Raw genomic sequence first — 26,197 nt, 5'->3', positions numbered from 1 at the left:
AGCCAGCATTCATTTCAATTCAGTTAAATTCCAAGATTACCATCTGGCACTGAATCAGTAGAGCAAAATATTCATTTCATTACACTTGTATAAAAACACTATTTCTGACAATGTCAGTCATATAGATATTCTTTTACTTTGCTTGGGAATGAATCCCGTGAAAGCACTTTTGCTAAATAAAATCTACCAATATTATACTTGCACTTGTTAGGAAGTACCTCTGGGAGTCTTGTTTGGTAATGGCCTTACCCAGACCAAGCAAATTGGACTCTACTGTCTATGAAAATAGGACAATATGACTTTGCTATATGAATTTAAAACAATTATTTTTTCAGTTCAATGCAGATTTAGAAAGAAAACCAGGTAAAACACTTTGCTAGGCACTGGATGCATAAGAGTAAAAGTGACTCTCAAGGAGGCATTTAAATTTTATTTGATTTTATACAACTAAGGATAAAGGTTAAAAGAAAAAAGATATTATCAATATACAGTTACATATACTGAGATAGAGAATGGTGGGATCAAAAATCAAACAAAATGCGCCAAAAAAAATTGAGGGAAAAAGAACCCTATCACTTGGAGGAAATAGTACTTCATGGAGCAGGTGGAAACTGAGCTAAGCCTAGAAGAAAAGGAAGGATTCATAAAGTCACAAATATGGCAATAAAGTATCCCAGACATGTATAAGAAATTGCACAAATGCAAAAGATAGAGTATTTAGTCATGGGAACAGGTGGTAATCCATTTTTGCTGGAACAAATTGTTCATGAGGTGAAGGAATGTGAAATAAGAACAGAATGGTTAGTGGCAAACAGATTGTTGAGAAGCTTATGGTCTAGATGCAAGTGGCAATTTGGGAAAAGAGCAGTGATATGGTGAGAAGTATGTATTTGGAATAGAATTTTGATAAGCATGTGAAGAAAAGAATTGGAGAAGGGGAAAACTAGAGGCAGAGAGATCAATTAGGAGACTATTGCAATAGTCCAGGTGAGAGGTAATAAGAGTCTAAATTCAAGAGATGAAAGAGTGAATACAGTAATAAGCTGGGTGCTAGAAATGTTGCAGAGGTTGAATCAAGAAGACTTGTGAACTTTTGGGGAGGAATGTTTAACCTGCAGATCAGAACTATGAAAGCAGGAGGTATGTGTGTAGGGGGGTAGGGGGACAGAGACAGGATAACAGTCTTCAGTTATTTGAAATATCATTGAGAAGGAATATTAGACTTGATTTCTTTGGTCTCAGAGGCTATAAGTAAGAGCAATAGGTAGTAGATACAAAGAGAAAAATGTAGAGGAAAAAGAAAAATAACTTTTTGTAGAGTACAATGGTCTTTACTGGGAGTGAAGACATTCATTGAATGTCTTCAAAGACTGGCTAATAATTATCAGGTATATTGTAATGGGAATTCTTTTTCCTTCTATGAATGGGATCAGATGACCTCTAAAGTATTGTGTGTCTCTGAAATTCTATGATTCGGTGATTGATTACAAAAGCTGAGAGAGAAAATAGTTACAGGAATCCCCAAGGTTTCATACAGCAAATAATTCTCACCTAAATAGACAATGCAGTTCATGTAGTCTGTCATTAATAATTGACCTTTAGTTTAAAATGACTGCGCTGATCCTGCATATTTTCATCCTAGAAGTCTTTAAAATTTTTATTAGACCATGAGGAAGCTTGAAAAAGTTTGGAAAATACATGATTCGGCACAAAATCCCAGTTTCCTGGTTCTGTGTGTTACTGCCAGGTGACACTCATCAGCTTTGATTCTTTAATGTATTTTTTTAAAGCAACAATATATGTCTCTTTATAATTTTTAGATAAATAAAAACATTACTATGACTTCCCCATACTTCCTTGAATCAAAGCTATGTTGAATTTTATTTTTTAATAGTATCAAGACTAGCTAATGGCTTGTAGATTTAGTTTAATTATTTAATTTAAGTTTAATTATTTCATTGTACTTTGCACCTATGTTTCACTCACTCACAGACTGTCCAGTAGACTCCTCATATCTGATAGGCACATAAATACACTGTTTGTGGAACTGTGAATTGGTCCAACCATTCTGTAAAACAATTTGGTTATGCTTTAAATAGTGACAAGACTGTTCATAGCCTCACAATGAACAAAACAACTTATTTAACAGTTTGATTGGTCAATTGCAAAAGGAGATAAAAAAAGCTAACTGAAGAAAATCATTCACAAAAAATTAGAATTGAATAAATGGAAGCCAATGACTCAATGAGACATAAAGAAAAAAATCAAACAAAACCAAAAAATGAAAAAAAAATAGAAGAAAATTTAAATACCTCATTAGAAAATCAATGCACCTGGAAAATAGATCTGGGAGAGACAATCTAAGAATTAGTGGACTTTCTGAAAACCATGATGAAAAAAAGAGTCTAGACAACGTCTTTCAAGAAATCTTTAAGGAAAACTGCCATGATTTTCAGAGTAAGATAATCAATGAAAGAATCCACTGATCACTTTCTAAAAGAGACTCCAAAATGAAAACTTCAAGTAATATTGTAGTTACCAGAATTATCAGATCAACAAGAAAACTCTGCAAACAGCCAGAAAGAAACAATTCAAATATTGAGGAGCCACAATCAGAATTACCAAGGACCTAGCAATTTCCATTTGGTCTGGAATTTGCTATTCCAGAGGCCAAAGGAACTTGAATTGCCAAGTTCAAGAATCAACTACCAAGCAAAATTAAGCATTATTATTCAGGGAGAAAGATGAACATTCAACACAATAGGGGATTTTCATTTATTTTTGTGGAAAAAGACAGAATTGAACAGAAAATCTGATCTTCAAATACAAAATTTAAGAAAAGCATAAAAAGGTAAAAATGAAATAAAAAAGCCTATGTTTTTAAAAGGTTAAAATGTTTTCATTTCTATATGGGAAGATGATAGGTATAACTCTTCAGAATTGTAACTTTATTAAGAGTATACTTAGAGGGTGTAGATATAATTTGACTTTATTGTGATGATATAAAAAAGAAACTAGGCATGGAAAAGGGATTGTAGTGGAAGAAGAGGAAAGGAAAGGTAAAATGGAGTAAATTACATCACATGAAGAGGGAAAAAAGACATTACAATTGAGGGAAAGAAGGAAGTGGATTAGCATTTTGAGAATTTTAATCCCCTTGGATGTGGCTAAAAGAGAGAATATTAGACATATTTACTTCATAGAGAAAAATCTCACCAAGGAGTAGGAGGGAAAAGAGGAAAGTAAGGGAGGAGGCTAATAGAAGAGAAAACAGAAGTAGAAGGAGAAAGAGATAAGAAAGGGGGGAGGTTCTGTAAAAGGGGAGGGAGAGGAAGGTGGTTGTCAGAAACAAAACACTGGGGGGAGGGAAAATGGGAAAGGAAAGAAAAAATAAGGCTTGGAGAAAATCAGATGGCATGAAATACAGAATTAGTAACTTTAACTGTGGATGTAAATGGGATGAACTCTCCCATAAAACAGAACCAGATACAAGACTGGATTAAAAGTCAAAATCCCACAATAAGCTGTTTATAAAGAAACACATTTAAAGCAGAGTGATACATACTAGCAAAGATAAAAGGCTTGAGCAGAATCTGTTATACATAAAATGATCAGTAGCATCAACAGAAAACCATCAATAATGGGGATAAACCAAATCATTCCCAATAAAATCAGTGGTAAAACCAGGTTGCTCACTGTCACCAGTGCTGATCAATATTATATTAGATATGTTAGCTTTGGAAATGAGAAGAAAAAAGAAATCTAAAAAATTAGAGTAGATAATGAGGAAAGCAAATTATCACTCTTTGCAGATGATATGATGTTATACTGAGAGAATCCTGGAGAATCAACCAAAATACTACTAGAAACAATTCACAACATTCATAAAGTTTCAGGATACAAAATAAATTCATATAAACTGTCAACATTTCTATAGTTACCAACAAAGTCCAGCAACAAGAGATACAAAGAGAAATTTCATTTTAAATAAAAGTAAATAATATAAAGTATTTGGGAGTCTAGCTGACAAGGCAGAGTCAGAAACTATGTGAGCACAATTACAAAACATATTCCACAAAAATAAAGCCATAGCTAATCAATTGGAAAAATATTGAGTGGTCGTGTATAGGCCAAGCTAATATAATAAAAATGACAGTTCTAACTAAATTAATCTGCTTATTTAGTGCCACAGCAATCAAAGTCCCCAGAAATTATTTTAAAGAGCTAGGAAAAAATATAACAAAGTTCATCTGGAAGAACAAAAGTCAAGAATTTCAAAAGCATTCATGAAAATAATGCAAATGGAAGTGACCTAGCTGACCTAAATGACCTAATGACCTAAAATGATATTATAAAGCAGCAGTCATGAAAACCATATGGTACAGTCTAAAAAATGGTGTATGGATCAGAAAAATAGGTTAGGTTCATAAGACACAAAAATCAAAGACTATATTAAACGAGTGTTTGATCAAACCAAAAATCCCCAGCTTCTGGGAAAAGAACTCACTATTTAACAAAAATTGCTGGGAGAATTTGAAATTAGTATGGTACAAACTAGGTATTGGCCCACAATCAATACCCTATACCAAGATAGAGTCATGATTTAGACATAAAGGGTGATACTATAAGCAGATTAATAATCTGCTTATAGTATCTATCTACACACACATGTATATATATATATATATATATATATATATATATATATATACACACACACACATACACACACACACATACATATATATATACACACACACACACACACACACACACACATATAGAATCACTTAGATTTGTGGAAAAGGAAGGAGTTTTTGGCCAAAGAAGAATTAGAATATAATGGAATGCAAGATGGATACTCTTTTCTAAATTATATAGAGAATTGACTCAAAATTATAATAAAACAAGCCATTCTCCAATTGATAAATGATCAAAGGATATGAATAGATAATTTTCAGATGAAGAAATTGAAACCATTTGTAGTCATATGAAAAAGTGCTCTAAATCTCTATTGATCAGAGAAATGAAAATAAAGATAACTCTGAGGTACCACTATATAAATGTCTTATTGGCTAAGCCGATGGGAAACGATAATGATGAATGTTGGAAGGAATGTAGGAAAATACTAATACATTGTTGGTGGAGTTGTGAACTAATCCAACCATTCTGGGGAACAATATAGAACTATATCCAAAGGTCAATCAAACTATGCATATCCTTTGATCCAGCTGTGTCTCTACTGGTTATATATCCTAAAGAGATCATAAAAAAGAGAAAAAGGACTCACATGTGCAAAAATATTTGTAACAGCCCTTTTTGTAGTGACAAGGAACTGAAAACTGAATGGATGCCCATCGTTTGGAGAGTGGCTGAATAAGTTGTGGTATATTAATGTTATGGAATATTATTGTTCTAGAAGAAACGATCATCAGGATGATTTCAGAGAGGCCTGGAGAAACTTATTTGAACAGATGCTAAGTGAAGTGAGTTGAACCTAGAGAATATTGTACATAACAATAGGAAGATTATAAAATCATCAATTCTAATGGATTTAATTCTTTTCATCAGGAAGATGAGTTTTGCCAGTTCCAATGGTCTTGTGATAAAGAGAGCCATTTGCACTCAGAGAGAGAACTGTGAGTCCTGTATGTGGATCAAAACATAGTGTTTTTACTTTTTTGTTGTTTGCTTGCATTTTTTTTCTTTTTGATCTGATTTTTCTTGTGCAGCATGATAATTTTGGAAATATGTGTAGAAGAACTACACACGTTTAACACACTGGATGACTTGCTGTCTTGAGGAGTGTGTGGGGAAGGGAAGGAGAAAAAATATAACTATAAATAACTGTAAATGTTAACTATTATATATGCATATGTTTTGAAAATAATAAGCTTTAATCTGAAAAAAAGCTTAAAAATAAAATAAAAAAACAAATAAATCTTTTTTTTGGAATTCATGCCTAGTAATACTATTGTTAGGTCAAAGAGTATGAATGATTTTACAGCCTTTTGGGCATAGATCATATCTTTATCAAGTGAGGCGTGGCTTTTTTTTTTTATTAATTTCACTTACTTCCCTATATATTTGAGAAATGAGGTCTTATCAGAGGAACTTGCTTCAAAATTACTTTTACAATTACTATTGCTATTTTCTCCCTATTTATTCTATTCTCTTTCTCCTTTCAACCTGCCCCTCTTTAAAAGTATTTTGCTACTTACCACATCATTCCCCAATATGTCATCTTTTGTATCATCCCCCCCTTCCCATATCCTCTTTCCCTGCTATTTTCCTGCATCAACAAATATTTATTAAACATCTCTGTGTGTTTCTGAATCGTTCTACTATTAATTCTGTTTTTCTGATTCTCCATCTCTGGTGGCTGACTGACTGTGTTTTCCTGTCTCTTGTCTCTTTGACACTGTTTTTATCTTTTTATTTCTTTCTGTTTCTGACACAGTTTTTGTCTTTGTGCTTCTTTCTGCTTTTAGATCTCTGTTTCTCAATATCTGTTTCTTCTTGACTTTTGCCTATTTGTATATCTGTTGATCAGCCTGTCTCTATTGTCCCATCCCCAGTCTTTGTTTCTGGCTCTGGCTCTCTCTGCCTCTCTGTCTCTTTCTGTCTCTCTTTTTCTCTCTTCTTTTCCTGCTTATTGGAATTTCCATACATGGATTTGCACCTACTAATATCTGTTTTTTTTTTATTCATGTTTACTGCTCTAATAGTTGGGAAAGGTCATTTTAGCATTTACAAAGATTAAACTGTTTTCTGTTCCAAAATTTAAAAAGCTTCCAAAGCTTATAAAGGTGAGGGGAGGGGAGAGAAAAAGGAAAAGAAAAGAACAATCTAACTAAAATGACTCAGAAAATGGTTCAGAAAAAGTACTTGTTGGATAAAGCTGGTAGGAAGTCACCATTGTGATTGACCAATGAAAAACTCCAAAACCAATAGACCAAACTCTCCCAGGCAATCTTAAAGGTAAAGCTTTTCATGGATCATCTAGTTACAAGAAAAGTTGGAAACATTGAGTATCTTCTCATTTTTATTCTGCCTCCTATTTCTTGACCATCCTCTGTAGTAACATTTGAGGATAAAGAAGAATAAGATAAGTGGTAGCTGGGAAGTAGTTTGGTGATCAGAGCCCTACAGTTAGAAGCCACAATTCATTTCCTTAATTACACTAAAAATCATTTGCTCTGCATGTTAACACGTTTCTGAATGGTAATGTATGTAAAAGCCTGTGGGGTTTAATGAATTATGTAACATATGTTTGCTTTCACAGGGATTAGAGATTACTGGAGTCTTTCCTAAACATAGGATGTTATTTTTAGAATCTAGGGAAATTTAGCTGTCAAATTATTTCTTATCATTTATTCCTTAGGATAAGCTTTTTGGGAATAAGACCTATAAAGTGACATTTAAGAAAAATTTCAAAAATTGACATAAAATTTCAAGTAGGGTCGTAGAATCTCAAAAGTAGATGAGATTGCATAAGTCCTTGTCTAATCCATACTAGAAGCAAGAATGCTTTATTCAATATTCTTGTGGTCCTCTATCTTCTATTTAAGATTTCCCTTGATGGGCAATTCAGTGCTGCCTAAGGTATTCCAAGTTCTTTTTGGTAAGTCTAATTGTTTGGAATTAGTTTGGATACTAATCTGAAATCTGGCTCTTCAATCTGTACTAATTTCTCCTTGTTATGACCTTTAGATCTTAAATAGTGGCTGGCACATAGCAAGCATTTAATTAAAGTTTATTGAGTTACTGACTGATTGACTAAATTTAGGCAAAGCACAAATAATTCCTCATTAATAAGGTGGCTCTTTTGGTATCATCCCACTAATATCTTTTCTTTTTCAAGCTAAGTACTCAGTTTCTTTCAGTAGTCTACATGGTGGATAGTTTCAAATAACCTGTCATGGTTACCCTCCTCTCTATGCAAGATTCCTTCTAAATTGTGACTATTATCAATAATCCCATTTATCCTAAAGAATTTATCATTTCCAGTATTAAATATAATACTATATCAGTGGCATTAAAACCCTTTAACTCTGGTCCCATTCCACCTTTCAAATCTTCTTATATTTTCCTAGTCCCTAGATACTTTGTTGTCTAATCACTCTGGTTCCTTTTCTTCACATAAGAGCTTCATTTCCTAGCTCTGGACATTTTCACTACCTGTCCTGAAACCTGGAAGAAACTCTCTTGTCTCTGGCTCCTGGCTTCCCTGTTTTCTTTCAAGATCAAGATAAAATTCCCATCTTCTATCAGAAACATTTCACAGTTCTCTGAAATCCTAATGCCTTTCCTCTTTGAGTGTATTCAACTTAATTTCTCCACTATTATATTCTGAAATCCTTGAGAGCAAAAAATGATATTTTGTCTATGCTAAACAGAGTAGTAAGAACTCAATATAAGTTTGTTTATTAACTATGAGACAAATTCTGGAATTTCCGAAAAGATAGTAATCTGAAGGTAATACTTAGGTGTAAAAAGTTTCTAGACAAGTATGGGATGAATTTGAAGGAAAAAAAAGGTTATTGTGTAATGGCCATAGGAGAGTTGGAAAGTGGCAAAAAGTAATTAGAAATTGGGCAATTCTTCCTCCTGATCCTGTGTGACCAAGGTATGAAAGAAAAAGCACCTACCCCTGAAAATGTGCCAGGTGATCACAAACATTTTCAAAAAAAAAAAAAAAAAAAACCCAAAACTAACTCAAGTATAAATGGAGTATTAGATGTGCCATATAAAGAGAGATCATTAAGGTAATTAAATATTTAGCTCTTCTATATAATATTTCAATGGGAAATACAACATATATAAAGGAGTAGTGGCCAGGGAACTTTAAGCTAGATAAGTACAAGAATGGTGAGTGAAGAGGGATTTGGAAGCAGACCCAAGATGGCAGAGTAAAGTCAGGAATCTGTTTGAACTCTCCCAGCTTCCAAAACAAACCACATGAAACCAAACCTCTGAACAGAGTATGACAGAATGAAACCACTGTCCAACTTAAGATAGACTGAAAAACTACAAGAAAGGTCAGTCTCACTGAGTGAAAATGGTGTTCAGCCCAGGTCAGACAGACACCAGGAAAGCCAGTGAGAGGGTCTTAATCACAGCAAATAAGTAATTAAAACCCTCAGTCCTGGCTCAATAGAAGAGCAAATTAGTGGGGCAGCTTCCAGTCCCAGCTAAGAGGGCAAACCCTGGGAAACCAGGCTGTTTCCTGAAAAGAGCAGGCAAAGTTACCCCATGCAAACACAAGGGGCCCCTGTGTTCAGTCAAAGCTCAGAGGTATACAGGAAACTAGAGAAAGTATCTCCTTTACTCCAGGAGAGAGCTCAACCATAAAAGTTAAAAAAAGAAAGAAAGAAAAAAAAAGGAACTATCAAAAGAAAAGGAAAGAAAATGACCAAGAAACAGAGAAGAACCTTGACAATAGAAAGCTACTATGGTGACAGGGCAGACCAAAACACAAACTCAAGAGAGAACAGAATGTCCACAGAAGAAATCTCAAAGAATGATATAAATTGGTCTCAAGCTCAAAGAGGCTTCTTAGAAATGCTCATAAAAGACCTCAGAGGGCAAATGAAAGAGATAGAGGAAAAAATGAGAAAGGAAATGATAGGCATGCATGAGAGAGTAAATAGTTTAGAAAAGGAAGGAGAAAAAAAGGGTGTTCAACCCAGGTCAGATAGATAATGAAAAAGCCAGTGAGAGGGTCTTAATCATGGCAAATCAGTAACTAGACCCTTATTCCTGGCTTAGTAGAGGAGCATTTTCACAGGAATTAAAAGGATGTTTCACCAGCTTTCCAGAGTCTATCTGACCTAGGCTGAACACCCTTTTTATCCCAGTGAGACTGACCTTTTTAGAAGTTTTCTCAGTCTATATTGAGCTGAACAGTGTTTTCATTCTGTCAGATTCTATTCAGAGGCTTGATTTCATATGGTTTTTCATGAAAAACTGAGGAAACTTGAACAGCTTACTGACTTTACTGTGCCATCTTGGATCCACCCCTGGAAGTTATTCCATTTAATTAAAAATCTTTTATTTTGAACCAATAACCTTTTAGTAGTTATAGTGATAGGAGTTATGTTGAAGAAAGGAATGTACAATTCAGAGTGGATGCATTCCTAAAACATGCTACAAATTTAAGGTAACTACTAGGGAATTCACAAGCAAGAAGGTCCTAGGTTTTACACAAGACAAGTTTTAGGGAATAATGAAATACAGAATACCATCTAGTAGTGTAATATGTGATATAGCCTTTAAGTGCTCTGGGATATTTAGAAGTGAAAAGATCTATGAAATCAAAAGTGATCTCTGTAAAGAAAGTAAAATTGAACATCATACATCCTCTGAGAGAATCCCAGGATTTAAGACGGAAAGCATCTTAAAATCTTATCTTATTCCCTCTTTTGTTATAGATAAAGAAACTGAGGCTCAAAGAGTTTAAAAGGCTTGTCCCAAATAACACAGATAGCAAGTAACAGAGCTAGAGTCTGAAAAGTTTCTTTTATTTTTCTTTTTTTTTTTTAACAACTTTTTATTGCCAGAACCCATGCCAGGGTAATTTTTTACTACATTATCCCTTGCACTCTGTTCTGACTTTTCCCCTCCCTCCCTCCATCCCCTCCCCCAGATGGCAAGCAGTCCTATACATGTTAAAGAGGTTACAGTATATCTTAGATACAATATATGTGTGCAGAACTGAACAGGTCTCTTGTTGCTCAGGGAGAATTGGATTCAGAAGGTATAAATAACCTGGGAAGAAAAACAAAAATGCAAGCAGTTTACATTCATTTCCTAGTGTTCTTTCTTTGGATGCAGCTGCTTCTGTCCATCCTTGATCAATTGAAACTGAGTTAGATCTTCTCTTTGTCGAAGAAATCCACTTCCATCAGAATACATCCTCATACAGTATCTTTGTTGAGGTATATAATGATATCCTGGTTCTGCTCATTTCACTCAGCATCAGTTCATGTAAGTCTCACCAATCCTCTCTGTATTCATCCTGCTGGTCATTTCTTACAGAACAATAATATTCCATAACATTCATATGCCACAATTTACCCAACCATTCTTCAATTGATGGGCATCCATTCATTTTCCAGCTTCTAGCCACTACAAACAGGGCTATCACAAACATTTTGGCACATACAGGTCCCTTTCCCTTCTTTAGTATCTCTTTGAGGTATAAGCCCAGTATAAACACTGCTGGATCAAAGGGTATGCACAGTTTGATAACTTTTTGGGTATAGTTCCAAATTGCTCTCCAGAATTGGCTGGATGTGTTCACAATCCCACATCCCCTCCAACATTCTGCACTATCTTTCCCTGTCATTCTAGCCAATCTGACAGGTGTGTAGTAGTATCTCAGAGTTGTCTTAATTTGCATTTCTCTGATTAATAATGATTTGGAGCATATTTTCATATGGCTAGAAATAGTTTTAATTTCTTCGTCTGAGAATTGTCTGTTCATATCCTTTGACCATTTATCAATTGGAGAATGGTTTGATTTCTTATAAATTAGAGTCAATTCTCTATATATATTGGAAATGAGGCCTTTATCAGAACCTTTGACTGTAAAAATGTTTTCCCAGTTTATTGTTTCCTTTCTAATCTTGCCTGCATTAGTTTTGTTAGTACAAAAACTTTTCAATTTGATATAATCAAAATTTTCTATTTTGTAGTCAATAGTGATCTCTAGTTCTTCTTTGGTCATAATTTCCTTCCTCTTCCACAGGTCAGAGAAGTAAACTATCCTATGCTCTTCCAATTTATTTATAACCTCATTCTTTATGCCTAGACCATGAACCCATTTTGATGTTATCTTGGTGTACGGTGTTAAGTGTGGGTCAATGCCTAGTTTCTGCCATACTAATTTCCAATTTTCCCAGCAATTTTTGTCAAATAATGCATTCTTATCCCAAAAACTGGAGTCTTTGGGTTTGTCAAATTAAAAGTTTCTAAAGATTATAAATCCAGTGCTCTTTCTATTATAGTAATAATACCTGTGGACATTTTAAGATGTAAAAATAACATTTGAAGGAGAAAATTAAATTCTTTTTTAAAATGTCTTGAACTAGGAATATTACACAAACATATACATAAGTGCACACACTCACACACACACACATACACACACACACACACACACACACAATGTCCACAATGTCTAGACCTGCATTTTGTGCCATGGTAGCCTCTGTGAGATTTTTTTTTTTGTGTCACTCTACGGGAAGATAAGCAGTGTCTTAATTCTAGCATTAGGAGAAATTGTCTCTGAACTTGTATTCATCTTGCAAGACCTGAAAGCTGTTTTTACTAGAGTGACACGTGTGTAACTTTTCCTGGCATTATTGTAAGTTAGATGCACAAAGAGGACAGAAGATTTTATAATGTACTGGTGAATGTGAATTAATATAATACTGAAAGGAATATCATGCATATTCAAGGGTTTTCTATTACATTAATGTCTGGTCACTTTAATGTATCAGTTAATTCTTCCTTTAGCTAAAATATAGTATGACATTTGAAATGGATAGCATTCATCCAAAGGTAACAGACATCTGTTTGCAGCTTAGGTGTATTGAAAACCTAGAGGTTTAACAAGTAACTTACATAAAACAGTTCAATTCAATGATACAAGCCTCAAGACCATGTTAGATAATGCACATTCTGTCATATATGTGTGTGTGTACACATTATATGTGTATACATACATATGTGTGTGTCTCTGTATATATATACAATCAATATGTGTGTGTGTATATGTATGTATGTATGTATGTATGTATGTATGTATTTACAGGAAGTAAGGGATGAAAAGAATCACCAAAAACTGTAAGAAGATTTTCCCAGTTTGTCTTGTAATCATGTGAAAATAGTTCATTAACTCAAGTTATTCTAAATTTGAATTTCCAAGTAATCAAGGCAGGGATTCTTAATATAATATATGTAGGTCCTCAAGAAAATTCATGAATGTATATCAAGGGTTGCATGAAATTGGATAAGATTTTTTTCTCCTTTTTTCTTTCTCTAACTTCTAAATGACATTTAATATTTTCTTCAATTATGAATACAGGTATTATTCTGAGATTGGTTTCAAAGGTTTTACCAGACTACCATGTTTATTTTTATCATAATATTTACAATATAAAAACAAAGGTTAAGGACCCATAAGTGAAGACTATATGTGAAATGAAGACATAAAAGACTAGAGATAGGGTTAGAAATGAGCAAAGGAGAGCAGAGAGAAAAAGGAAGATAAGTAAGAATAGAGAAGGAAAGTCACATACTGTCTCAGTTTTTCCATGTGCTTTTGAGCACCACAGTGCTTTGTTCTATGCTATTAAATTCATTAGTAATATAGTGTAGAGAGCCACAGATAGTGCGGGAACTCTGGATAAAGTATCAGACCCTTCAGCCCAGAGGGAACCTGTTGACAATGTCTGGTTTGGCTACCCATCTCCCTTTGGTGTATCTCACCTTTCCTGAGAAGTCGAGGGGGCATGACCCTCTGTGTTCTATTTGCAGCAAGGGGTACTTACAGTAAAAAGGTATTTATATATCAATAGCAGGGTGCTTATAGTTAGCAGGTACTGATGTAATGATACTATAGTTAGCACTTGCACAGTGTGCTATGGTGATGTGGTGATGTAATGGTTCTATAGTTGGCATAGCCTCAGTGATATAATTGTACTAAGGGACTGAGGGGCTGAGAGGACTTGAAATAAAGGGACTCCATCTTTGACCATCCTCCTGGGTCCCCTGCTACATCAGTCCTCCACTAAGACCAAGGACTCTAGCTGGTCCTGAGATCCTCCAGAGGGCTAGTCTGAATGGTATATTTTGGCACCCCAGTGTGAGGTTTCTAGAAAGCATAGTACATTCTGGCACCTGAACTTAGGGGTTCTACAAAGCACATTACCATATAGTATCTACATTTTCCCCCAAATGGAACAACGTAAACTTGCTTTCTTCAAAATGGAAGAAAACTGGAGAAAAAATGACTGGCAGGGTAACAAGTTGGGAGAAGGGGAGAGAAAGGAAAAAAAAAAGTATGCTGTAGATTCATGTATTTTTCCCAGTAATTGGAAACTAAACCTTTACACAATCTTTACCATCTACTCTTCAAAGTCTGATTATTTTATAGCTGGACAGTTTCACAGATGTGATGATTGTGGCAATCAAAAGGCCCTAGACAATGAACTGGAGAGTTTCTAATTCACCAACCAAATTGATAAGGCTCTAGAGGTGTAAGCAGAAAATGTATTGTGTCTTCATTTCCTTTCTGGTACTCCATCAACCTTTTCTTCTGCTGATGTGAGAAGTCAATAAAATCCCATTAACACAAAGATCTTGTATTAAGTTTGACAGTTTACAAATTGCTTGAGTTTTTATTTTCAGTATTATTAGTCTGCTAAGCTTTGGAGCTACCCCATCTTGAGTTGGTGAAATTTTGAATAATGTTGATAGAATCATTTCATATTATTTATTGTGTGTGTGTGTGTGTGTGTGTGTGTGTGTGTGTGAGAGAGAGAGAGAGAGAGAGAGAGAGAGAGAGAGAGAGAGAGAGAGAGAGCTATTAAAGTTTTCTGTCAGGTTCATAGAACATGACTACATATGATTATGCAAACTCAAAATAGAAAAGATGTCCTGATCTGTGATCTCACTTGGGTACCTATATTTATAGGTGAAAGGGGCTAACTAAATCATTCAAATGAGATGTTATTGAATATCCTATCTCTGTGGGAAAATGAACCCTTACACCCTTCTAAAAATTACACTAAACTTGAAAGATATATTGCCAATAGGACAATAGAGACCTGAAATAAGGAAAGTTGTTACAATTCTAGCTCTGCCTCTAGATAATGATGTGTCTTGACTAAGTTATTTTTTTCCTCTGGACCTCATTTTTCCTTCTCAATTAAACCAAGGGATGAACTCCAAGGACAATAACAGCTCTAAAATTCTATGCCTGCTTTATTAATCAGGATTGAAATTGTTCTAGAAAGAATAAAGCAGGGAGATAAAGATGGGGAATAATAAATCTGAGTACTTTTTTGTCTTTCTGTGCTTCCTTTCAAGTAATTTAAACTCTTGTGAGAATTTGTGGAAGTGAGAGCAGAAATATTCATGTGTTAGTTTAGGCCCCATCCAGAACATCAATTGTTTTTAAAAAATAAATAATTTAATCAATTCCATAAGCATTTATTAAGCATTGACTACATGTCAGATGTGTTAAGAGTCTGAGAATATGAAGAAATAAAGGCAGTTTTTATTCTTAAGTAGTATGCTTTCTCTCAGGGTATATATGTATATAGAGAAGCAACTAAATATATATATATATATATATATATATATATATATATATAATTTTAGATGTGGCATTAACACCTTGTGAAAGCAGGAAAAGTTTACTATAGGAAATACCCTTGAACTTAGCTCTGAAGGAGGGAAAACTGTTCAAGAATAGGAATAACCTATGTAGAGTTAAAAAATAGTGAAAAGGAATTCTGTATATAGGCCAATTGGCCTGGAAGGATAGAAGGCATGAAGGAAAGTTATATGAAATTGGTCTAGAGAGAAAGACTGAGTTTTGTTTCTTAATGACTTAAGTGCCAAATAGACAAGTTACCCCCTCCCCCCCAGACAACAGGAAGTCATTAACACATCTTGATCAGAGATGCTATATCATTGCCAGTACTTTAGAAATATCAATTTTGATATTTGAATAAATTATATATGAGGGAGGGGAGAGACTGGATACAGGAAGACCAACTAAGAGTCTTAATGAAATAATCTAGGCAGCAGACCATATGGGTCAAAGTTAGGATAGTTGTGGCATGAGGGGGAAAGGTGAAAATTTTTGAAAATGTGGTCTGATAATAATTCAAAAAAAAATTACTAATTGGATATGTGGGATGTGGAGGAAGAATTAAGAATTAAAATTTTTGTTAGGTTGTTAATTTATGGGTAAGAGAAATGATGGCATCCTTGATAAAACTAGTGAAAGTAAAAAAAGATGATTTAAGGGAAAATGAAATGATTCAATTTGGGATATGTTGAGTTTGAGATGTTTAGGGAATATCTGGGTAAAAATATGCAGTAAAAAGATAGAGTATAAGTTCAGCATAGACTCTGATCTGACTATATGGATTTAGGAAACATCAGCATATAGATGATCATCCAACTCAGAGGAGTTGAAAAACAGTGTAATGAGATAAGAGAGGTGAGAGCAGGTGAGAGCAATATGGATATGGATCTTGGCTGATTGAGTGACCACAGGTGATTGACCATGATTAATCAGATGTATACATTTAGAAGCAGAACAAAGAAATGTCACAAAATGTCAAGGGGAGCTGCAAAGAACCTCTAGCATTGATCATTAATAGAGTACAGAAAAGAAAAAAAAATTAGTTTCCTAGGCACAGATGGAGAATAAATAATGACTCTAAATTTTAAAGTTTAAAATTTTAGATTTGAGGGAATAGCTAAAAATGAAATAAAATTGTAAAGAAAACTTAAAAGTCAGCTAGAATAAATTAATTCCCCACTAAATCAGAGTCCTCTAAATTCAAAGAACAAATACAAAGAATGGTCACAGAAGACTGCCTATGAGGCAGGCAAGGTATTTCAATCTAAATTTTCAGAACTGTATTCCCTAAATTTCAGCTCTGATTTCTAGGTTTAAAGGGATCCATATTTTCTTCCTTTTCTTAAATTCAACTGTATTCCAAATATTGTATTCCATGCTGGTCACAAGAGGATGTGGGGAGAGATATTTTAGAGTCAGCATTTCCCTGGGGGAGGATGATATGAATTAGTGGAATATACTGTAAGGTTTTGCTGCCACAAAGCTGCCTCCTTCCCTTCTGTTAAATATTATTTTAAAAATATTATGTTCCAGTTAGACTAACCAACCATCTGCTCATTCAAACAACCACCAACCTTTAGGAATGATTATAAATCAAGCTACAGTGAGTTGGAATTGACAACTAAGGGATGCTTAAATCATGTGCTGGGGTTTAAGTGTAGGTACAGCCATAAACTTAAAGACCTTGTCTTAATTTGTAATTGGAAAAAAAAACAAAACAAAACAGTCTTTTCTCACTTTTTATCCATCTTTGCTTTACATCCTCTGTCTTTGAAAAAGAAGAATAAATGAATGAGTGAATTATTAGTTGAATTAAAAACCATTTATCAAGCTCTTGTTATGTACTGTGATATATAATGTATTGGGTACTTAAGGATATATATATATAGATAGATAGATAGATATAGATATCTATCTATATATATATATATATTATGTCTGGTCTCAAATTAAAATTATATTTTTAATAGGGGATACATCATATATAAATAGAAATTTTGACTAGAAAGGAGTATTTTGTTTTGAGAACTTAAAGAGACTATTAGGTAGAGTTATAAAAGAGTAGCCTGGTTCACTCTTTTCATTAGCAATGGCAGGATTGATTTGATTATAATTCTAGACCTGGAAAGTAGAAAGAGAAAAATCGCAGAAAATCCAGCATCCAGGCAGTTGGGGATAATTTTGCTGATAGTAAAGTAAAGTATGGCTAGCACCTTTAAATATCTATATTTATATTTAATTATCTATATTTAAACATCTATATTTATATTATACAGACATACAAACATACACATACACACCTATATTTGCATACACATATGTTCATGCATATGTATGTGCATAATTTGGTATTTGAGGCACTAATCAATAATTACATTGGGGGCCCAGGGCAGGATTTAGAAAGTTGAAAGAATGAATTCCTCTTGGGCAAAGGTGTCAAACTCTCATTCTGGTCATGTGGAGGCCTCAACCCTGCAGGATTGTCCAGAATCAGATTAAAATGGAATTAGGAAATGTTTAACAAAACAAAAAAAAGTAATAAAATATAGATAGTGTTATTTTAAATAAGATGCTCTAAGTCAATATGACCCACTGGGATCTGTTTCTGACTTTGACACCACTGCTCCTGAGCATGCTTTTTTATCCAAGCAATAGGGATGGCTATTATGAAGATAGATAATAAAGTGAATGTTAGAACCTCCCAAGTTATAGTTGGCCAAGTGAGGCACTCACCCGAGGAAAGAGAGAATATAGCATAGAGATTACAAATGTTCAACTTTGGATGCCATATTTTCAGAGGATGATTGTTATTCTGTAATTAATACAAAGAACAGCAATCAAAATATGAAGGACATGAGATTATGGCACACAAAAGTATCAGTTAAACAAGCTAGGAAGATTTAACAGACTGAGAAGGGGTCACTGATATATTTTGTCATGAATTTACAAGATTATAACATGCAAAAAGGATTTGATTTTGTCCATTTGACATCACAGGATAGATGAGGATCATTGGACAGAAGCTGCTGCAAAGACAATTTAAGCTTAATGTAGGGGTAAAAAAATAATCCAAGATGGTCAAAGATGAAGTAGTCTGCCTTGAAAACTTCTAGTGGAACCTGAATTAATACTTACCAGGGAAATTGATAAAGGGGAGTCCACTCAAGCATAGGATTGACTACATGACCACTCTAATTCATTCCAACACAGAAATTCTGTGATTCAAAGAATTGGAGAAAATATTGAAGTACCTCTCACTATGCCTTAGACAAAAAAAAAAGTTACATTGGCAAAAATGGTTAGCAAATAAGTAAGCACAACTTTAGAATCAAGCAGAATATTAGCTAAATTTTAACATCATAAATCTAGAGCTAGCAGACACTGATATCGTGTTCCAACCTCTAATTTTATGAAATGAAGATACTGAGGCCAACGAGGTTAATCAGTAACTTTACTTGAGATCATACAAGAAATGTACATCACATATGGAATTTGAGCCAAATTTCCCTGATTCCAAGCCAAGTGTTTTTAATACTGGACCCAAACTGATCAAGTAACTTAGTTGGGGGGCCTATAGCTTACTTTCTCAAAAACTTCCCAAGGCTTATAAAGAGAAGAATTTCTAGAAGTAGTATCCAAATGATTTCTAAGACATAAGAATTACATCCTAAAAAAAACTTTTTTTCACTAGCGAATGCTTAAATTCTATATTTTTTCAAACTTTCCCCATTGGATCCTTTCAATACCAGTGGACTATGATGTTCTCATTCCTGGAATAAGAAAGGTTAAAGACAGATTAGATTGAACAAGAACACAGCATGTTCCTTTCCACTCAAAGTTACTTGAACAGTTCATTTCCAGCAGAGACAGACGTGATGGGGAGTATTTTAAATTGCTATTTCATCTTTCTCTTTGGAGTCCAAGGAGTGTGTTATCAAATTCTCACCTGGAGTATGAAGGTTGAAGTTTAATTGAGCAGAGACATCAGAGAATTTTCTTACAAAAAATCTATCATTGTTAAAATGGCAAGTAAGGGTTAAGGTGATTTATGTATACATACACACATGTACCTGAATATTCACGGGGTTTTCTAAAAATCATTTGTCGTTATTATTGTTGTTGTTGCCTTATCATGTCCAACTTTTCATGATCTCATTTGGGGTTTTCTTGGCAAAGATACTGCACTGGTGTGCCACTTCCTTCTCCAGCTCATTTTATACATGAGGAACTGAGGCAAACAAAATTAAATGATTTGTTTGGGGTCATACAACTAATAAGTGCCTGAGGCTGGATTTGAATTCACCAAGATGAGTTTTCCTGCCTCTAGGCCCAGTGTTCTATCCACTGTGCCACCTGAATACCTCCAAAAATCAGGCTTGAATAGTTATGTATATATTATCTATGCATACAAAAATTATATTACATGCAATCAGCATTTACAAGTTCTTATAATGTGCAAAGATATTAGAAGTTACAAAGATGGGTGGAGGGAAGGAGAGGAGAGAACAGTCCTTGCTATCAAATATCAAATAACATAAAGTCTAGAAGAGAGATGATAATAACCCAAACAACTGCACTACAACTTGGATTGTGCGGAATGTGTAGGGATGCTCAAAGAGATGAAAAATGAGACTGAAGAGGGAAGATCGCTATTGGATTTTAGGGAAACATTAGCTTCATGGGGGAGTGGTAACTGAGACAAAGACCTGAGACAGGGTCTTCAATAGGCAAACTAGGAATAGGAAAAAAAATGCAGAATGGGTAAATTTCAAACATGAAAGGAGTAATTTAAACAATATGTACTAAGGCCGGAGAAGTCAGAAGTTCTAGTTGAACTAAAACTGATTTTTCAAGGACTATATTTTTAAGTAGGCTATTGAGATATTAGAGACATATTGGAAAGAAATATCTATTTTGTTATCCTGTAAGCAATGGGGAACTTCTGTTTGTTTGTTTTTCATTTGGCTTTAGTTTGGAATTTTCATAATCAGATCTATTGGAAAGATTGCTTGGGTAGCAAGGTGGAAGGGAAGAGATGGGACACAAATGACCAGGAAGAAAAAAGATGAAAAAGATCAGATTGAACAACAATACAGCATGTTCCCTTTCTTAGAAAGTGAAGAGTTCTAAACAAGGATGGGGGGGGGAGGGGAGAAAAGAAGAGAAAGATGTGAGAGATGTTGTAAGGATTATTCTTTATTCTTCCATCTCCTTTGTGCCAATCATTCATACATGAATTTCACCTACTTTGTACATAATATGTTTCTCTGGTGTAAGACAATTCCCAAACATGGGGAGTATGAGATCTAATCAAAAAGTTAGGAGATACATTGCTTTTTGGTATCACTCACAATCTCTAGTACATTTGTAAATAATGTCTTAAATTCAAGCTTTTGAATAGGTGCTGAAGAAACATTACAAAATAGTTTTACTTGATTGAACAATTTTTAAATAAGTTGTTGCCCAAAGAAATGAAATATTATTGTGTTATATGAAACAATGTATATGAGGAATACAGAGCTATGCAGGAAGACTGAAAATATACAAAATGAAATAAACAGAACCAGCAAATAAGATACTACACTCCACAATGCTAATAGTAAGGACAATCACACAAAGCAAAGGAAAATGAAGTCTATAAAAATTAAATGACCATGTTTGGTCCCAAGTAAGAAATTTTGAGAAAGAAGCCCACTATGATCAGTTTCTTTGTTAGAGGTAATGAATAGTGGATGTGGAACACTGAATACAGTGTCAGTTATTTTGATTTCTTAGTTACTTTAATAACCCCCCACAAATACACACACACAAACACACACACACACACACACACACACACACACACACGTATTCTTTGTCATAAGCGAGAGATAAGTATTTGGGGAAATGCAGGTCATGTAAAACAAAAAGATATCAAGAACAAATATTTAACAAGGAAAAACTTCCTAGAATAAATTGAATATCTTTTCATATTATTTCATTTGTGGAATGAGTATAAATTCTTAGACCTCAAGTCAATCCCTTTAGAAAAGTTTATTATTTGCCTTCTCTTTTCATGAATTTCAAAGGGCTGAAGAAGTTACTTATATGCTACATCATTAATTCTCTGGATAGTTAGCTTAATAATGTTAACATTTACACTAATATAGTCCTAATGTAACTATATATTATTTTCTCATTTTGAATATGGAGTTCCATATGAAATTATTATCAGGTAAACAAACACGTTCCATATGTATAAAAAAACAATCAATCATCATTTATTCAGTGCCTAGTATGAGGTAACTTCTGTACTATAAAGTTTTGGGGGATATCAATAGTGAAACCTCCCCTACTCTCAGGGAGTTGATATTCCTCAGTGGAAATGACAATAACTAATACATCATTCACATGTCCTGAAGATGAAATTTTCAGACTTATAAAGAAAAGCAAAATACAAGGAAAAGAAAGGACTAAAAGAAAGTTAAACTCTTCTTTTTTCAATAACTCATTTTCACTGAGAGATGGTCATTCAGGAGATTTTATTATGAGTATAAGAATAATACTTTAAAACTCTTTTGCCAGATAATCTATAGCAAACAAACAAAAACAACAAAAAATGAGCAAACTAGAAACAATAAACACCAACAACAACAACACAGAACTCTATTTTTAACAGGCCCCTTAGAACCCCTGAAGTATTTTTTTTAAATATGGGCAGTCAGAAAATCAAACCAACAGGGCAGCTAGGTGGTGTATTGGATAGAGCACCAGCCCTAAAGTCAGGAGAATCAGAGTTCAAATATGGTCTCAGACATTTAACGCTTCCTACCTTTGTGATCCTGGGCAAGTCACTAAACCCCAATTGCCTCAGCAAAAGAAAGAAAACCAAACTAAAATAGTAAATTTTCAAGGAATACTCTCTTCAGACTCAGTGCAAGGTCAATCAAGAGATTATAAATCCCTGATGGTTTGGTCATGTGGAAATTAGCACTGGATCTATTTAGAGATATCAGTATAATCCAGTTCTCTCTTGAGACAAAGTCTTGAATATAAACTTTATATTGCTTGCCTTTTATTAATCTTATTTAGTTCCAATCAAATATAATACAATGCATACATATGTGTGCACATGCACATGTACTCAGTGTCTCTATGAAAATAACAGATTTGCTGCAGCCCAGCATAGAATGAGATTATAATTTATGATCACAACTTTAGAAGAAAAAAAATTTTTGCATGACTAATTCCCATACAACAGCTGAGTCACTAAGAGAACATAATTTAATTCAGTCCATAAAATTAAAGTTCAAATCACATTTAATAACATAGCAATACAATACAGTAAACATTTACTAAATGCCTCCTACATGCAGATCTCTGTAGTAGGCATTGAGGAGATAATAAAGTTTAGATGCCAAATCATCCCTACCCTTAAAGATCTTTCAATATGTTTGAAAGATGACTCTAACTCAGATGTCTATTGTGCATAACGTGAATCATTCAGTTCACTTAATATTTATTTTTAAATGAATGATATTGAAAATATTTGATTTTTCATTTTCTCTATTTTCTTCTTTATGTTCCCTTCCCAAAGAACTCTCCATTTATAATAAAGAATTTGAAGAAAATATAAAAATAGAAAAAGAATTAGGGAAAAATCAGTGTAACCAATCAATGAACTGACAAAAATCTAACTTTCTTTTGCACCGTACTTGTGGACAACCTATCTACACAAAGGAATGGGTAAAAGTGTCTGCTTATATCTCTTATTTGGGACCAAGTTTATCCTTTGTAATTACTCACATTTATTTTGTATTGTCTTTTTTTTCTATTTATGTTGTTATAGCTGTGTATATTGTTTTATTGGTTTATGTTACTTTGGATCTCTTCTTGTAAGTTTTTCCTATTCTCTCTTATCATGTTTGTTGTTTCATACAGAATAATAATTCATTACACTTATGTAGCCCAATATTTTACCCTGTAAGTGTACTGTTGTCATCAGAAGTCATCAACCTAATTAATTTTGGTGAGGTTCATTGTTAGAATGTTGTGTAGTCACTGAAAAATTTGTTTTGTCCACAGCAATTCACAAATGTTCTTTTAGAAGGTATAGAAAGGCTGCAATTTATGTTGATATAAGGGGTTACCCACATTGATGAAATTAATGAATGAACAATTTTTTTTAATTTGTTAAGCTTTTACTACATAAAATATTGAAGTGAGAAGTATTGAATATGTTGATACTGCTTTGATAAAGTCTCATGCATATTCCAGCACAGAACACATAATCAGTAGCTATAAAGACACAACAGGGTGTTTCCTCATGACGATAGATGGTTTATATGTCTCCCTACCCATCTGTCATATTTCTGCTTTAATCTAAGGATGTGGTTGATCATTATTTTTTTTATAAATATATCCCCAGCTAAAATAAAATTAAATATGCATGCATTTTAAAACTAACCATGCATAACAAATTTCTGAAAATTGATTTAATGAATCAGTAAGTCAATGCTTTATGAATATTATAATTTTTAGATGCCCAGTTCAGGTGCCTACATAATAGTATTTAGGTATGTATGTTTTAAGTGTAAAATAAACACAACAGCAATAATCACAAAATAAAATATCTTGTACCTAAATCTTCAGATTTTCCTGCTTTAACTTCCCAACATTTGAGTTTGAGCAAATTGCTTTATCCTTTCGGATTTATTTTCCTTATCTGTGGAATGAAATAATTGGATTAGATAATATCAAATATCTCTCCAAACTCTAAGACAAGAATCCTATAATCTTATGGAAACACAAAAATCAACTAGACAAATATTTATTAAGCATTTACTTTTTTTTTAAAGAACAGTTGCTAGGCATTTGCTAGGCAATGTGGTAGATATGAAGTGTAGATATAACATGATCCTAGCCTTCCTAAAACATAAAATCTCAAAAGGAAACATGACAGAGACAAATCACCTAAAATGCAAGACAAGTGCCATATGAAGTTCAGTAGGGATATGCCATAACAACTCAATACTGGAATTAGTCACAAGAGAACTCACTAAGAATCACATAGGATCAATGTTTAAGTACATCATTTCCATCTAATATGGAAACAAACAAACAACAAAAAGAAAACATTTTCAGGGCCAAGCAAAAAAATATGATTACTCTTTTGTCACTGCATATTTGCTCCTCATTCATAATACAAGCTGCTGTCCCATATAGGACAAAAAAAATAATTAATGCCTTCTACCTTTTACCTTATTGCTTATAATAAAATGTTCCTTTTAAAAGATGGGAAAACCCTGAGTACAAATAAAAAAGAAATATAATTGAAATTGCAAGAGGGGAATTTTAATTTATATAGAAAAGCAAAACAGGGAACAGAAAGGCTCGTGAACACTGGAAAACTGCCTCTATGAAGGACTTGAATGCTTGCTCTGAGGAAGAAGTAGTTGCTTACTTTCCAAGAATGATGATGTGGAGCACAGTTGTCATTAGAAAAAGTATCAATCAATACTCAAATGAAAATGAGATCAGTGGTAGTTGATGATTCCCTAATGTTGACTACCAAGGCAAATATTTCTTGATTAAATATTAATAATACTGAAATCAAGTAGGATACATGCACATATGCATATACATAAATATGTATATAGGCATATTACATGTACATGTATATTTACACATAAATATGTGTATGTACACATTTATATGTGGATATAGAGCTAGATCTAGATCTATATATACACATTTATGTGCAGATATAGAAACAGATACAGATATAAATAGTCAAGAGAATGGAAAAAAGTGTTCCAAGACTAGTCAAAACAATTGGTTGCTACAAAGTTAGAATAATTAATATAGAGACATAAATGATATCATAATGAAACTATAAAATGTTGCAAGTGATTAAGTTCTGAGAACAGAAAGACAATTAATGAATAAATGACTTGTTCATCATCAATGCTAATCAAAAGCATCATCATTGACCCCATTTTTCTTTGTTTCCTTGTAGCATTTCACTAATGCATAACAGGGAGGGGAAAGAAGTGACCTAAAAAGAAAGGAAGGTAAAAATGAAGGGAGGGAAGAGTAGGAGTTTCATATCCTTAGCAATACACCATAACTTCATTCAATCACTCAGTAGTTGTCAGTTATAGGAGAACTTTGAGAGAATTTGAAGAGATTTGAAGAAAAATTGGATAAACCAATCAACACTAAAACAAGCAATAGTTTAATTTGGTATATTTAAGGGGCGGCATAAAGGAGAAAGGCATGTACCTTAACTTGAGATACACAAGGGAATGGAAAACATCAGCAACAAAAAAGAGTGCTATGGAAGCCCAGTAAGTACTTCTTTTGGGGATAAGAACTAAAACCTATAATGAAAAGCAGCTGTTCAATTCTCTCACAATTGTACTAGGGCCAGTAGCTTCAAAATAGGATTATTCCCCTAATTTCCCTCACACCAGGGCCAGGGTGAAACTACCAAAGAACTATGAAGGCACAATAAAAAGATTACCGAGGTGTTGCTGGAGAGATATATGCATAATTATCTTCAGAAGAGGAAAAAAAAAAAGGGAATCTGTATTATTCTAGAACTCTTAGGTCTATTCCTTAAGGTGACAAAAGCAGTTCTTACATCAGAAAAATTCTGAGTGAGAGTTTCTTATGTGTTTTTCACTTAATAAAGAAGATCACATTCAAAAGGTATTATCTGTTCCAAAACTGATGGTCACAGGAAGGACACAATGAATTGTGAAGGAAACTGAGTATTCCTAGACCTGAATGCTCTAAATGTTATAGGTATTTAACAACTGATTGTCA

The sequence above is a fragment of the Sarcophilus harrisii genome, chromosome 2, assembly GCF_902635505.1.
Source record: "Sarcophilus harrisii chromosome 2, mSarHar1.11, whole genome shotgun sequence".
Lineage (NCBI taxonomy): Eukaryota > Metazoa > Chordata > Mammalia > Dasyuromorphia > Dasyuridae > Sarcophilus > Sarcophilus harrisii.
This window is presented reverse-complemented; position numbering follows the sequence as displayed.